Source organism: Pinus tabuliformis, chromosome 3_1, assembly GCF_031772625.1.
Source record: "Pinus tabuliformis cultivar Carrire ecotype Pingquan chromosome 3_1, CPIR1, whole genome shotgun sequence".
Lineage (NCBI taxonomy): Eukaryota > Viridiplantae > Streptophyta > Pinopsida > Pinales > Pinaceae > Pinus > Pinus tabuliformis.
The window spans coordinates 459,455,774-459,473,644 of record NC_142301.1 but is presented as its reverse complement, the minus strand read 5'-3'; positions in this window follow the sequence as shown (position 1 = coordinate 459,473,644).

The following is a 17,871-nucleotide window of genomic DNA, read 5'->3' as shown; positions in this document are numbered from 1 at the left end:
ATGGAAACTAAAAGTTAGGGATTTGCTGGTTCGACAAGGGTTGCACAAAGCTTTGGATGGGGAAAATAAAAAACCTGCTAGCATGACAGATTCAGACTAGGAAGACTTGAATGCTCGAGCTCTTAGTACCATCAGGTTATGCCTGGCGGATGAAGTTCTCTTCAACATTGTTGAAGAGAGTACAATTGCAGGTTTATGGGAAAAATTGGAAAAACTATATATGAAAAAATCGTTAACCAATAGAATTTATTTAAAAAGACAATTATACAGTGTTCGGATGAAGGAGGGTGACTTGGATGCTCGAGTTCTCAGTACCATCAGGTTATTCCTAGCGGATGAAGTTCTCTTCAACATTGTTGAAGAGAGTATAGCTGCAGGTTTATGGGAAAAACTGGAAAAACTATATATGACAAAATCGTTAACCAATAGAATTTATTTAAAAAGACAATTATACAGTCTTCAGATGAAGGAGGGTGTAAAAGTTGCAGAACATTTAAATGTTTTTAATACACTTATATGCCAATTATCAGATATGGAAGTTAAAATTCAGGAAGAAGACAAAGCTATAACCTTGTTGTGTTCTCTGCCTGAGTCGTGGGACCACTTCGTAACTTCAATCAGTTTGAGCACTGTTGATTCTTTGAAATTTGAATCAGTTGTGGGAGCTCTCTTATCTGAAGAAGTACGGAGGAAATCCAGTACTGAGACAACTGCACCAGAAGCCATGATAGCCAGAGGACGGTCAAAGGAGAGAGGAGAAAAAACAAGGGGGTCTTCTAGATCAAAATCAAAGGGAAAGAAGTGTAAGGCAAAATGTTGGCACTGCAATAAAATTGGACACCTCAAGAAAGACTGTTGGAAACGAAAAGAGTCTGATAACCCAAAGAAGGAAGCAAATCAGGTTGATTCAGGTATGATAGATGAAGTTTTATCTGCTGAAGAATTATGTATGATAGATAAAACTTTACCTCTATGTAATGTCCCTCAGGATTTTGAAAGTTGGCTATTAGACGCTGGTGCGTCTCATCATATGCGTCCACACAAAAATTGGTTTACTTCATATGAAGATGTAAATGGTAGTTCTATGTTTATGGGTAATAATGTATCATGTCAGACTGTTGGGATGGGAAATATCAGGATTAAAATGCATGATAACACAGTTAGAACATTAACTAGTGTTAGACATGTACCTCAATTGAAGAAAAATTTGATTTCTTTGGGAGTGTTGGATTCAGATGGTTATAAGTTTACAGGTCAAAATGGAGTGCTAAAAGTCTCTAAAGGTGCCCTAGTTTTTATGAAAGTAGAAAAGGTTGGAAGTCTTTATAGACTCAAAGGAAGTACTCAGGTTAGTGAAGTAGTGATTGTGTCAGAAAAAGAAGAAGAAGGTACTTGCCTATGGCATCAGCGATTGGGGTCACATGAGCAAGAAAGGTCTTCAGGTATTGATGAAATGTAAATCACTTCCTATTTTGAAATCCTTGAAGTTGGATTTATGTAAACATTATCTGTATGGAAAACAGTGTAAACGGAGATTTAAAATTGGAAGTCATAATAGTAAAGAAATTTTGGACTATATGCATTCTGATCTGTGGGGACCATCTCCTGTTGTATCATATGAAGGTGCTTTATATTTTTTAACGTTTATTGATGATTTCTCCCGTAAAGTTTGGGTCTTTATGCTGAAAAGAAAGTTGATGTATTTAATGTATTTAAACAATTTAAAGCAATGGTAGAAAAAAGAACAAGCAAATCAATTAAATGTTTAAGAACTGACAATGGTGGTGAATTTACTTCTCTAGAATTTGAACAATACTGTAAGGATGAACGAATTGTTGGACACAAAACTGCTATTTATACTCCTCAACAAAATGGTTTTGCTGAATGTATGAATCAGACTGATGCAGGAGCATCTGGCTAACAGGGCAAAGACGGAAGGAAGGTTGACATGGTTTCTGAAAAGGACAGAGAACACAACTCGCTGGATGGATAGTATATCTGTCCTTATTTTTATTTTACTTTTCTTTTTAAAATGCCTAAGAATAATGTAACGACTTTTAATTAGGAATAATAGTAATTAGTTAGAATCGTTGGTTTCCAAACAATTATATTACTGTTGTAAATGCATGTAAAGAAAAATGTGCTAGCTAGTTAGGAAGAAGTTCCATATAAGAAATAACTGATATAACCAACAACACAAACTAACAACAGTTATCAAGCTGTTTGAGAACAATGCTACAAAAGGAGAGAAACAAGCTCAATACGGGTTCGACTGTGTAAAAGAAATTAAAAGAAAAAGAATATAATCATTTGTTCAGTGCACGTATAATCCTACAGCGTCCTCAATGCTGTGTAACTTTTATTTTTATTTTATGATGTAAACATCGTTAATATACCACTACAGGTTCTGAACCAGAATGAAAAGATATTCAAATCGGACGAAGAGTAACAACGTCCAGTACAAGCCGCACAACCAAAACGTTCAGGCATATATAATCATAACAGGTATGTAAAACTACGAGAGCGATTCAAATTTTATTTCGGCACAAATTCATAGGGTTACAAATACAGTCATCCAAAGTCCATATATATATTCACATTCTTTGCTAAAAAAAATTACAAGACCGAACCCAGTTCGCAGACGTGGGCACTAACCCAACTACAAACAGAATTGGGAGCCAACGAACCAGAGCCGAAGCGAATGTCACCATGAACCATGCAGCTCTCGACTATCTGTAAACCCTTGTGAATCACAGGCAGAAATTGATAAAAATGCACAGAGGCAGAGACCCACTAGGGCAGAATACATACACACAGTGACAGAGAATGTACATGCAAACAAACTCCATAACGCAAACCTTACCAGGGTTTTGCCGAGCGAACAATAGCATATAGGCCGAGTCCTAGAACGACCGAGACCACGAACACAACCAGGAGCACATCACTCAATCGACTAGGCAAAAAAAACTCATAAACTCACAACGAAAAACACAGAAGTCGCAAGGAATCGCCAGGAGCTCGCAGAGCAAAAGACCAGAGGTAACAATGAAAAACAAATGAGCGCGAAGGTGTAAAACCCCAAACCAAGGCGGGTTTCGCAAAATCCCGAGGAGGGACAATTGTCCAATAGACAGACAATCAAGGTACACACACCGTAACTCAAATAAATACCGCGCAGATTAAAAATCAAACAACACTTATATCCAAAATCAAATTCAATATTATATATATTGTGAGTACATAACACATCAGCATATAGACGGCGGGACCACGTGGGCTGGCCCCATCAAGTGGTATCAGAGCAGCATTTTGAGGAAGTAGAGGAAGATGGAAGTACAAAGACGAGGACGTGGGAGAGGTGCACGCAGAGTAGAAGACGAGGGTTTGAGAGAACAGTTGAGAATCCTTACTGCTCGCTTGGAAGCAGTAGAGGCAGGTAGGCGAAGAGACCCGGAACTCAACGGGGAAGAGGAAATGGTCGCGGAAGGGGGACTAATGTCTAGTGCTACAGGTGCCATAAGTGGGGGCACAGATCCTTCGAATGCCCGGAAGCTGAGCATGCTGGCCAGAGGGGAGCATTTGTTGCGCAGCCTGAGGAAGCTGAAGCACAGCCCCGGGAGATAGAAAACGTGGCAGAAACAGGGGAGGCTCTAATTTTGAACAAAGTGCTGTTGAAGCCAGCCAAGGAGATGGCTGAACAGACCCAGCGAAAGGCGTTGTTTCGAACAGTTTGCAAATCACATGGAAAGTGCTGTAAATTGATTATAGACAGCGGGAGTACAGACAATTTAGTTGCCACCGAAATGGTGGAAAAGCTGGGATTGAAGCGGCTTAAACACCCCACACCTTACAAGGTGTCGTGGCTACAGAAAGGCCACCAGCTATTAGTTGATGAACAGTGCAAGGTTAAATTCCACATTGGCAAATACCAGGACACGGTGGTCTGCGATATTATGCCAATGGACGTGTGCCATATACTGCTAGGGAGACCGTGGCAGTATGATCGGAAGGTGACGCACGATGGGAAGACGAATTGTTATAAATTTGTGGAAGATGGGATCAAGCATACGCTTGTACCCATCAAAGAGGAGGATGCAGCGGAACCGAGTGGAAAAAAAACATTGTTAATAGGAGGAAAACAGTTTGTGAAGCAGATTGAGGAAAATGAGGTCAATTATGCGATTGTAAGGAGGACAAAACCGATGTTGCTGAACACAGAAAAGTCAGAATTGCCTGCAGAGATTCAGGAGCTGTTAAAAGAATTTAAAGACATTGTGGTTGATGATCTACCAGATAAGTTTCCTCCCAAGAGGAGTATTAGCCATCATATAGATTTTATACCTGGAGCAAGTTTACCGAACAAGGCAGCGTATAGGATGAGTCTGAAAGACAATGAAGAAATTCGTAAACAAGTGCAGGAGTTGCTGGATAAGGGACTGATCAGAGAAAGTTTGAGCCCTTGTGCAGTACCAACAGTACTCGCACCTAAGAAGGGTGGAGAATGGCGAATGTGTACAGATTCGCGGGCTATTAATAAAATTACTATTCAATATAGATTCCCCTTACCCAGAATGGAGGACATGATGGATTGTCTTAGCGGAGCAACTTATTTTACGAAGATTGATCTGAAGAGTGGTTATCATCAGATCAGGATTAGGGAAGGAGATGAGTGGAAGACAGCGTTCAAGACCAATGAAGGGTTGTACGAATGGCTGGTCATGCCATTTGGATTGAGCAACGCTCCCAGTACTTTTATGAGATTGATGAATGAGATGTTAAAGGAATTTATTGGCAAGTTCGTGATAGTTTACCTTGATGATATTTTGATTTTCAGCAGAACGAAAGAAGAACATCTTCAACATGTTCAAAGGGTGTTAGAGAAGTTACAGCAGAACAAATTGCTGATAAACTTAAAGAAATGCACTTTCCTGCAGAAGGAGTTGGTCTATCTGGGGTTTGTAGTTGTAGAAAATGAATTGAAGATGGACCCCGAAAAGATTGCAACAATTATAAATTGGCCGTCACCGAAGAGCTTATTTGAGGTACGTAGTTTTCACGGACTGGCAAGTTTTTATAGGAAATTTATTAGAAATTTCAGTGAAATCTGCGCACCAATGTTAGAGACCATCAAAAAGGCCAGTCAGCCTTTTTGTTGGACTAAGGCGGCAGAAGACAGTTTTCAACTTTTGAAGCGGAAGATCATGGAGAGGCCAATCATGAGGCTGCCCGATTTTAATAAACTCTTTCAAGTTCGGTGTGACGCAAGTGGAACAGCTATTGGCACTGTGCTCAGTCAGGAAGACAGACCAGTGGCATTCTTTAGTGAAAAACTAAATGAGAGCCAGCAGAAATACTCCTCGTATGATAAGGAATTTTATGCCGTGGTCCAAGCTTTAAAACATTGGAGGCACTACCTGTTGGGCAATGAGTTCGTATTATTTTCTGATAATTCGGCATCACAATATGTAATGCAGCAGCACAAGTTAAATCATAAGCACACCAAATGGGTAGAATACTTGCAGAGTTTCACTTTCGTGTTAAAACACATAAGTGGGCAAGCCAACAAAGTGGCGGATGCCTTGAGTAGAAGAGCTTTGCTCTTACAGGAGAGTGGCATACAGGTGATGGGATTCGAACATCTGAAGGATTTGTACCAAACTGACACAGATTTCAAGGAAGCCTTTGAAGCCTGCCAAAATCCCGTGTTGAGGAATGCAAGCCCATGGTTAGACTATAATTTACAGGAAGGATTATTGTTCAGAGGTGGGCAGTTATGTATTCCGGATTGTTCAATGAGGGAGAATATAGTACGAGAGAAGCATAGTGGTGGATTAGTGGGACATTTTGGCATCAACAAAACTTTGGAGCAACTCGGACATTTTTATTATTGGCCTAAAATGAGCAGGGATATACAAAGGTATGTGAACAGGTGTAAAGTCTGCCAACTAGCAAAAGGACACATTCAGAATACTGGACTTTACACACCACTACCTATTCCAAGCAGGCCATGGGACTCGGTCAGCATTGACTTTGTCCTTGGACTGCTTCGAACACAGTGGGGGTATGATTCAGTAATGGTGGTGGTAGATAGATTTTCAAAAATGGCTCACTTTATTCCTTGCCAGAAAACTAGTGACGCCACGTATGTGGCACAGCTGTTTTTCACGGAGGTTGTTATATTACATGGCCTACCCAGAACTATCATTTCAGACAGGGATGTAAAATTCACAGGACACTTTTGGCGCACCCTGTGGAAAAAGTTGGGCATGCAATTGAATTTCAGCGCTGTGTATCATCCGCAGACTGATGGACAAAAGGAAGTGGTGAACAGGAGCTTGGGGAATTTATTACGGAGTTTAACTGGAGAAAATTCATGATTATGGGATCGATCTCTCGCTCAGGCAGAATTCGCTTATAACGATTCACCCAATCGTAGCACTGGACACAGCCCATTTTAGATCTTGTATGGCATGCATCCTCGGGGAATACATGAATTGCGAGATTTGGGAAAGTTGGAACGGAGAAGCGCGGATGGGGAAGACTTTGCCGAAACAATGAGCGAACTTCATGAGAAAGTCAAATTAAGGTTGCAGGACAGCGTACAGAAATACAAACAACAAGCAGATTCAAAGCAAAGAGAGGTGCATTTTAATGTTGGGGATGAGGTCCTTGCGCACCTGCGCCAGGAACAGTTTTCTAAGGGCACGTATAATAAACTAAAATATAAGAAAATTGGTCCATGCAAGATCTTACGTAAATTTTCAGCCAACATTTACGAGATTCAGCTGCCACCTGACATAGGCATATCACCTATTTTCAATGTGGCGGATCTTTTCCCATATAATGCCCAAGCAGAAGATGATAGTGTGGTACAGCCAGAACGGGACACCCAACTTGGAGACAGTTCTTGGAAGAAACAATTGCCTTTGGCCCAGTCCCATGAGATTGAAGGGATCCTCGGCTCCCAGGTAGCCAAGAAGACACGTAGGAAAGAATATCTACGTTACCTCGTCAAGTGGAGAGACCGTCCAATGGAGGACAGCTCATGGCTCGACGCGACGCAGATACAGAAGGCTGGCTATTCGGTGGAGGAACTCATGGAACGGAGCCATGAATTTCTTTTACCCCGGGAGCCTGATGCAGGAGCATCTGGCTAACAGGGCAAAGACGGAAGGAAGGTTGACATGGTTTCTGAAAAGGACAGAGAACACAGCTCGCTGGATGGATAGTATATCTGTCTTTATTTTTATTTTACTTTTCTTTTTAAAATGCCTAAGAATAATGTAATGACTTTTAATTAGGAATAGTAGTAATTAGTTAGAATCGTTGGTTTCTAAATAGTTATATTACTGTTGTAAATGCATGTAAAGAAAAATGTGCTAGCTAGTTAGGAAGAAGTTCCATATAAGAAATAACTGATATAACCAACAAAACAAACTAACAGCAGTTATCAAACTGTTTGAGAACAGTGCTACAAAAGGAGAGAAACAAGCCCAATACGGGTTCGACTGTGTAAAAGAAATTAACAGAAAAAGAATATAATCATTTGTTTAGTGCACGTATAATCCTACAGCGTCCTCAATGATGTGTAACTTTTATTTTTATTTTATGATGTAAACATCGTTAATATACCACTACAGGTTCTGAAGCAGAATGAAAAGATATTCAAATCGAACAAAGAGTAACAACATCCAGTACAAGCCGCACAACCAAAACGTTCAGGCATATATAATCATAACAGGTATGTAAAACTACGAGAGCGATTCAAATTTTATTTCGGCACAAATTCATAGGGTTACAAATACAGTCATCCAAAGTCCATATATATATATTCACATTCTTTGCTAAAAAAAAATTACAAGACCGAACCTAGTTCGCAGACGTGGGCATTGACCCAACTACAAACAAAAGCCAACCACATAGAGTCCTAACTCGTTACCTAAATCAACCACAAAGCCTAATAACCAAAGAACCGGGAACAGACAGCGGCACAAGGCCAACGAAGAACAAACACACCCTACAAGTCGGAAAACCCAGACAAGAAAACTACAACAACAGAACGATTCTACCCGTATACGGTTCGGGGCAGCCGAAAGTCCAGGCATCAAGACCAACGAGCGGCTCCACCTGCATAAAGACAAACAGAACGAGGATTAGGATCCACCAACAAAAACCAGAGAACTGGAAACGAAAAAAATTGAACAAAGGGAAAGTGTGTCGTTACTTGAAAGGCAAGCCATAGCTGCATTTCTCACCTCAGACGAACCTCCTGCTCACAAAGGAGCCGGGCTATTAGACTCAGGAAAAATCGAGAAGGGAAAGTCTAGCACGAAACAGGAACTTACCAGGCGAAGTTGACGGAGGAACGAACAGAGGACGCCACCATAACCATGTCGAATTTGGGAGCCAACAAACCAGAGCTGAAGCGAATGTCACCATGAACCATGCAGATCTCGACTATCTGTAAACCCTTGTGAATCACAGGCAGAAATTGATAAAACCGCACAGAGGCAGAGACCCATTAGGGCAGAATACATACACACAGTGACAGAGAATGTACATGCAAACAAGCTCCATAACGCAAACCTTACCAGGGTTTCGCCGAGCAAACAATAGCATACAGGCCGAGTCCTAGAACGACCGAGACCACGAACACAACCAGGAGCACATCACTCAGTCGACCAGGCGGACAAAACTCAGAAACTCACAACGAAAAACACAGAAGTCGCAAGGAATCGCCAGGAGCTCGCAGAGCAAAAGACCGGAGGTAACAATGAAAAACAAATGAGCGCGAAGGTGTAAAACCCCAAACCAAGGCGGGTTTCGCAAAATCCCGAGGAGGGACAGTTGTCCAATAGACAGAAAATCAAGGTACACACACCGTAACCCAAATAAATACCGCACAGATTAAAAATCAAACAACACTTATATCCAAAATCAAATTCATTATTATATATATTGTGAGTACATAACACATCAGCATATAGACGGCAGGACCACGTGGGCTGGCCCCATCACAGACTCTTATGGAAAGAGCCAAAAGCATGATCAAGAATGCTAACTTGCAAAAGGAGTTGTGGGTAGAAGAGGTATCCACTACCTATTATTTAGTTAACTGGTCACCTTCAATAGCAATTAACTATAAAATTCTCGAAGAAGTTTGGTCAGGTCAGTCTTGTGATTATTCACATTTAAGGATATTTGGTTGTGATGCCTATGCTCTTATTCCTAAAAATCAGCGTTCAAAATTAGATCCAAAATCGAAATGTTATGTCTTTGTTGGGTATGACTATGCGGTGAAAGGGTACATGTTGTGGGATCCTACGTCACGAAAGATAGTCATTAGCAGAGATGTAACATTTGATGAATCTTCTCTTTTAAAATCAAATGTTGAAAGAATTGAACAGGAACAGGTATCGCCAAATCAACAAATTCAGTTGGAGGCTAGACCTTTCTCTGAAATTTGAAAGGAAGGAGAGACTTCTGGAGGAAAAGGTGATGAAGATACAAAGAAAGTTGTTGAAGTTTCAGAACCAGTTCAGCAACCAGTCACTCTTAGAAGGTCTACAAGGCAAAGAAAAACTCCCAAAAGGTATGAAGATTCCGCTTCATCTTTTTCTTTGATTACTAAAGATGGGGAACCCTCTTGTTATCAGGAAGCAGTGGATGATACGAATAGCAAAAAATGGAAAACGACTATGGAAGAAGGAATGGATTCCTTAGCCAAGAACAATATCTGGGATCTTGTAGAACTTCATGAAGGGAGAAGTGTTGTTGGATGCAAATGGGTCTTCAAATTGAAACGGAAAGTTGATGGAAGTATCGAAAGGTATGAGGTGAGACTGGTAGAAAAAGGGTATTCTCAGGTTGAAGGTATTGGCTTTCATGAGATTTTTTCACTAGTTGTAAAACTTGTTTCTATTCGAACTGTGTTGGCACTAACTACATTACTTAACCTTGAGTTAGAACAGTTAGATGTTAAAACAACTTTTCTACATGGTGATTTGGATGAAGAGATATATATGGAACAACCAGAAGCTTTTGTACAAGGTTGCAGCAAAAGATTAGTTTGCAAGCTACGGAAATCATTGTGTGGCCTGAGGCAGTCTCCTAAGCAATGGTACAAGAAGTTTGACTCCTTCATGGTGAGCCAAAACTTTATTATAAGTGAGTATGATCATTGTGTATACTTCATGGGTTTCAGTGGCATATTCATTATCTTAGTTTTGTATGTTGACGATATGCTTATTGCAAGCAAAAGCATGGAAGAGACCAACAGGTTAAAGTCTCAGCTCTCTAGGATGTTTGATATGAAGGATCTTGGAGCAACAAAACATATCTTGGGCATGGAGATACACAGAGATAGGAAAAATGGTAAGCTTTAGTTATCACAACAGAAGTATGTGGAAAGAGTACTTGAAAAGTTCTGTATGAATAATTTGAAACATGTTAATGTTCCATTATCCTCCCATTTTAAGCTTTCTTTGGTTTTGAGTCCTAGAACTGATGGATAAAAGCAGTATATGTCTCATGTACCATATGCAAATGCTGTAAGCAAATTAATGTATGCGATGGTATCTACAAGACCTGACATTTCACATGTAGTTGGAGTTGTCAGCAGGCTCATGGCAAATCCAGGTGAAGAACATTGGCGAGCAGTGAAATGGGTGCTTCGATATCTAAGAGGCATAAGTGACCATTGCATCATCTTTAATGGTAGTCAAGGATCAGTATGCGGATATGTAGAAGCTGATTATGCAAGTGATTTGGATAAAAGGAGATCTACTAGAGGTTATGTCTTTGCTCTTACAGGTGGAGCAATTAGTTGGATGTCAAAGCTTCAAGAAACGGTTGCGCTGTCCACTACCGAAGCAGAATATATAGCTGCTTCAGATGCCAGTAAAGAAGCAATCTGGTTAAAGGGTCTACTTTATGATATTGGAAGGACACAGGAGGGAGTGAATGTACTCTGTGGTAGTCAGGGTGTTTATCACTTGGCTACAAATCCAGCTTATCATAGCAAGACCAAGCACATTGATGTAAGTTATCATTTTCTAAGACATGTGATCGATGGTGGAAGAGTAGCTCTTAAGAAGGTCCATACACGGGAAAATTGTGCGAACATATTTATGAAGCCAGTTACAGTAGAGAAGTTGTGATGGTGTTTAGTTTCTCTTGGCTTGCAGAAGAGTTGATGAATGGGCATGGGCAAGGGATTAGGAAAATTGTTGTCAAGGTGGAGTTTGTTGGAATTTGACAACTAATTGTAAATATGTGTAAAAATTGTATTTACTACTAAGTTGGTTTTATACTGAAACAACAGTTATGTAACGGAGGAGGCTCCTATAAAATGATGAATGCCAAAACTATTGTAAGAAGGAGAATCATTTTTGGTTTAATAGAAAATCAAATCCCTTGCCCCATGGATGTTTCTTGGACACCCTATCAAGGTTTTACCATGTAAACATTGTGTTTTTACTTGTGCCTTTGCATTCAGTTTCATTTAGTTTCAATTATATATTTCTTGGTTAATTAACTGCTCAGAACAACACCAAGATCGATGTAGGTGTTTCAGATATCCATCAATGTGCAAAGGTTGATGCTAGTGTTTTAGAGATCCATCAATCTGTTTTAGGGAGAAATTTTTCCTCAAGGGTTGCAATTCAAAATAGTCTTCAAAAGTATCTCTGAATAGTGGGTCGATCAACCTTAGAAATAAATTCCATAATATTTTAGGTTGAATAACTTGAGGTATGGCCTCAAGGTTCTCACAAGCTACCCACAAAATGCTTCATAAAGAATTCTCAAAATAGCTCGTAGATGGAAGGTTTAATGTCCTTATAAAGTCTTCAGTAAATGACATTAACAATTTCATATTGAAATAACCAAAACCCAAAGTGAAGATAAAGAGATCAAGACTTTAACTGTTATTCCACAACCTTTCAAGTCTAATTCTGTTGTCGTTCGATGTGACAAAGTATACAAGACATATTCTCACAGTAATTCCTTCGTTGCACTAAAATCGACTTGTTTCAGAACAATTCGTAGGACCAAAAAATATCTCATGGGAATGGTTTGATTCAATGATTTTATACACTAAAAATGATACATTCATGTAGTTTCAGAAGTTCCCAAAAATATTTTGTGGTTTCCAAACTTGTCTAGGTTGTGATCGACTAGTCACCACAGATTTGAGTTCTTCATGAAATAGTAGATAAGGTATGAAATGTAATTTTTTTCAACAAACTTCGTAATTTTAGCGGATTGGAGGAATTTCAAATTCATTATGCATTTATAATCAATCTTCCATCTAATAGACTTTTAGCCAAAATTTCGTCCAAAATAAAAGATACAAACAGAAATTTGGTCTAGACAACTTGCCTTGGTCTAGAAATCACTTCCAACTTCCAATTGGTTACGGGTAAGAGCTTTAGCAGTTTAACTGGATGTTGATGTTTTGTTTTCACTTTCTAACATTTTTGACACTTATCTAGATATTCAACAACTTCCCTTTTCATTCAAGGCCAAAAGAACTCTTTTTTGAGGGTTGTGATCTTTATTGGTATCCCAGATGGCTAGAAAAAGGTTTGTTGTGGTGCTTGTCCATTATTAATTGCTTAATTTTTTATCGATGAGGTATATAAAGCATGTTTTTATAGATCAAAAACCCATTTTTGTTGATTTCATAATTTTTCCATTTGTCTATATCATATTTAGTTTCCATATTTTTATATATATGATTATATTTTTGATCCGTTAATGCTTCCTCTTTGACTTGTTCCAACAAATTTGTTTCAACTGATAGAGATATCATCTATTTATTTTAAACTCAAACTTAACATGTTTTCCACCTTATTCTCTATTTATTTTATATGTTTAATGTCAAAGTCATATTACCTTTGGAAAGCTATCCATCTGGCTTGGTGTTCATATCGAGTTAGCCGAAGAAGTACATCAGACTTACATGATTCCTAATTAGAGTAAATTTCCTGCCAATCAAATAATGCCTCCACATTTTAAAGCATGAATTACCACTGTTAATGCTAGATCATACACTGCATAGTTCTTCTCTTGTTCTTTTAATATTCTTGACTCATAGGACATGACATGCTCATCTTGCATAAACATACAACCTAGGCCTTCTAGGCATGCCTACTACAAGAATTGTATTGTTAGTCACATGGAGATGAAGATAGATCAGTGCATGAAAACCAATGTTATTCAAAGAAAGGGTTTTTTTTGAGAAGAAATATATGGATTCCCACATGGTAGTAGGTTTTTAAGTGGTCATAGTAGGAATTATTATCACCCACATTCTACACTCTCGATTACCTTACCAATTTATAATATTACATGGGGAGGAGAAATGCATTGAATTCAAATTAGTGAAATGAAAATGGTCAATTCTAGCATGTTGTAAGTAATATATTGTCATGCCAAAAATGGGAATTACAAAAGATACTAAACTTTGTGTAGACTCCATATGCTTAACATATTATCACACCACCAATTCCAATTCCATGATTCTTATGTAAATTATTGCCACACCACCAATGTCAGCCCTAAAAGAGCATAATATTTGTGTAGATACCATAATATACAATTAATTCTCAAATTATTTTAAAATTTTTGAAATATAGAGGAGAGAGAGAGTGTAAGAGAAGGGTAAAAGAGAGAGGGGGACACAAATATGGAGAGAGGGACATGAGGAGAGAGTCTCCGAGAAAGAGAGGGAATTCAAGAGATGGAGTTGGAGGAAAAGATAGGGAAGGAAGAATTTCAAGACATATATAGAGAGAAAGTGGAGATAGAGAGGGAAGGAGAGGGGAGAGATAGAGAGAGAGTGTATATGTTTGGGGGTGAGATTGAAAGACAATAAAGGAGAGATGGAGAGAAGGGAGAGAGAGAATGAGAGATGGAGAGAAGGGAGAGAGAGAATGAGAGAGGGAGGGAGATAGTTAATAGAGTTGCAGGATGAAGCTTGAGAGAGAGAGAGAGAGAGTGAGGAGGGGGAGAGACAAAGGGAGGTGGGAGAGAAAGGAAGAGAGAGGACTTGAGAGGGAGGGAGAGAGAAAAATATGGAGTTGGGGGGGGAGAGGGAGGTAGGTAAGAAGAAAGAAATATAGAGAGAGAAAGGTGGAGAGAGAGAGAGGGGGGAGTGGAAATGGATATTGAGAGAGAGGGAGTGACAATGGAGATGGAGAGAGAGGGAGTGACAAGGGAGATGGAGAGAGAGAGGGAGAGAGGAGAGTAGGAGGGAAGGGAGATAGAAGGAGAGACATAGGGAGAGAAGGGGAAGAGAGATAGAGGGGGGAGAGGGAGAGGGAGATATAGATAGATATGGAGAAACAATGTGTATATTTGTGGGGTGATATAGAGAGATGAAGAAGGAGATACAAAGGGAGATAGAGATATATATGGAAAGGGGAGAGGGGGAAGAAGAGAGATATAGAGTGAGGGAGGGAGTGAGAGATAGACAGATATGAGGAGAGAGATCGTGTGTGTCTGGGAGGGTGAGATAAAGAGACAAAAGATAAGAAATGGAGGGAGATATTGATATAGATGGAGGGGTGAGAGAAAGGGAAGAAAATTGCTTGCACTATATGCATTGATTTTAGTGTACAAATGCTGATTTCTAATCCTATTTGTTTTCTTGCATTATATGCATTGATATCTATATAGATGTTGATTTCTAATTCTATTTCATTACTTGAATTATATGCATTTATTTCAATGTGGATGTTGATTCCTAATCCTATTTTATTGCTAGCACTAGATGCATTGATTTTAGTGTAGATATTGATTTCTAATTCGATTCGATTGCTTGCAACATTATACGCATTGATTTCAATGTAGATGTTGATTTCTAATCCTATTTAATTGTTTGCATTAGATGCATTGATTTTAGTGCAGATGTTAATTGCTAATCCTATTTGATTGCTAGCACTAGATGCATTGATTTCAGTGAAGATGTTGATTTCTGATTTGATGTAACTAGATATATGGTGTACATTAATATCAAGGTAGTTAGTTTAATATTGTGCATTGATTTTAGTGTAAGCACAAAAAAATTATTGACAAGGTGCATTATAACTAAGATTTTGTAGATAACCTCAAACAATATAAAATTGAATAAAACTTGTGTTTGTAAGTTTTACATTTCCACATCTGTTAAAATTGGATATATAACTTATTTCAATCACGTTTGAGTTTTTAAAAATGGAATAAAACTTGTTTGCATCATAAGGAATTGATTGAAATACTTGGATAACTACTTGTAAATTTACGAAAGTTGATAACATTATATAAAATTATAGAAATGTTGTCATATATTGTTTTTTGACCTATATATTAAATTTCAATTCGATTTGCTTATATCATGTTATGACTAAGCTCTTGTAGATAGTATATGAAATTGGAAATCAAAATTAAACATATATTTGACTAATAAAAGTTATAGTATATAGAAATTTATTAAAATAGTGAAATAATTTTAATAGATCCATAAACTTAAAAAATTGATGAGCATCCATAAACAAGATTAATACAAATCCATAAACTAAAATAGTGAATACATGTATCAATATACTATCTATATGAAAATATATTCAAATTACAAATATCACAAGAACATCCATAAACTAAAATAAGAAGCATGCATAAACTAAAATAATGTCCATGATGTACATCCATAAACTATCAATGTATGAAAATATACAAAGTCTATATCACACATGTGAATGCACCCTATGAAATGAGCCTAAAAATATACAAACTATGAGACTCTAAGTACCACGAGAACTCCTATGTGAGTTCTGTTACGCAAAGTAAGTTTCCATAAGCTGGTACTGCAATATAACACATTCAAATTCAAACTAATTAGATCATTATTTGTAGAAAATAAAAAATATGGAAATAAATGATTTTGAACCACATTTTTAATTACGTATACATGAATATAATAAACTTAGTCAAGTCCAAATGTAATTCAAATATGATGGGGGTTTGATCATGGGTTTGATGCTCCCTTGCCTATGGCTCAATGATTGGGGCCTGCATCAATGGACCCGCATCATTAGTGCCTCGAAACCCAACATCCCACTCATGTCTCCACATAAAAGTGGCATCAATGGCACTCTACATATGGACATGTGTACACAATGGAAAAGGCAAATTATAATTAGTCTAAAAATTAATTAGCATATATGTGTAACTTAAAAAAAGAAATGGTTGATATCTTAGGAACAAAAATTCTTACCTCAACTATTGGTCCATGTGGTTGTACATAGTGACTCTCTGGAAACATGGAGGAGAATCCATGGAAACATGCTCTGGTCGAGGATGGCCTGACTGATCAACTTCCCCCTCGGATGACCTTGTAAGCTCATCCATGTAGCTGGGATGTGTCTACATGCTATCATGAACTTATTAATATAAATGCAATCTAATTCGAACTAGAAATTTTAATATATATAATTATGCATAATCTGATAATAAGAATCAAATGTTTCATATATATATGTACTGGGTCTATGTCACGCAGATTGTGCACCCTCCAAGTCTCACGAATGGCAGCACGATAGATACATGTATATGTCAAAAGTTGGTCAAAGGTTAAATTCGCGAGAAATGGATCATCATATAAGGGCACTAGCAGGTTACAAGGCAATGATGTGTGACGGTCTCCTAATCTCTCCATCCAATGCAACACATGCACTAGCCAATGACGTCCACATGTTGGTTGCAGTAGTCTCCTTGGTCTCACCATTGAGTTGTGACAACTCCTCTAGCTTTGTCTATAATACGAAGATCTGAGACAATAGTGGCAAGAATCTCAGAGGTGGTAGTACATGCCTAGGGTCCCTATGAGCCCCCTCATGCTCATAACTACATCCCAATTCGGTTACATAATAATGAGATCCGGTATAAGTGCAATTAAACCTCATATGTAAAATGAACTCTGCATATAAATTCTTGGAAAAATAAATGGCGACCTGGTCATGGTGGGGGAACTAGCCCCAAGCTCCAATGAATATATCATACATAAAAGGGTTTGCATTCAAATTCCTAAAACATTTCATTGGAATCAAACCTTTATATGTAGCAGGGTGATCTGGAGGGATGTCGAACAACTCCCCACAAACATCAATGTCCTTGGTGGCCTATTTCACTACCTCCCAAGAATATAGGCATCTAACCTCATGCCTCCTAGTCCTCTATATGCACTATAATATGTGGCTATGTGAACTCAACCCCGAGTATGTCTTAATCAACCTATTGATGTTATCTGCATAAAAGATAATACAAGATGAGTCAGTGAATTGGCAGGGTTCTTCTCCATCTTTGTTGTGATCCACGTATGATAGGTCGTAACATCGTCTAATGTGGTATGAGTTGTAGCATCATCCCACAGAGGGATCGATGTTGCACTTTGATCACTAGCTTCGACCTGCTGAGGACCTGTAAATCATAAAAATAGTTTAACATATATACAATTAACAAACTAAAAGCATAATGACATATACATTAAATTCAAACACATGACTGGAAGACAATTTAAAAATTAAAAACAATTTCAAGACATAAACACATAAAGTTTAAAGAGGATTAAAAAAATGCAGGAGTTGTACCTAAAATAGGTGAAGAATGTCCACTACATGTATCATGGTCATCAATAGAGATAGAAACACTTCCTCTGACACTCTAAATGGTGTCAGAGGCAGGATCTATGAGGGGAACATGAACTCTCGGTGGGCTACACGATATATAATGAGCCTGACCACGTATAACAAAACCTCCCACACTACGATGACCTGTATTTGGGTTGTGTATATGGGATGCCTCAACATATTACATATAATACATATAAAC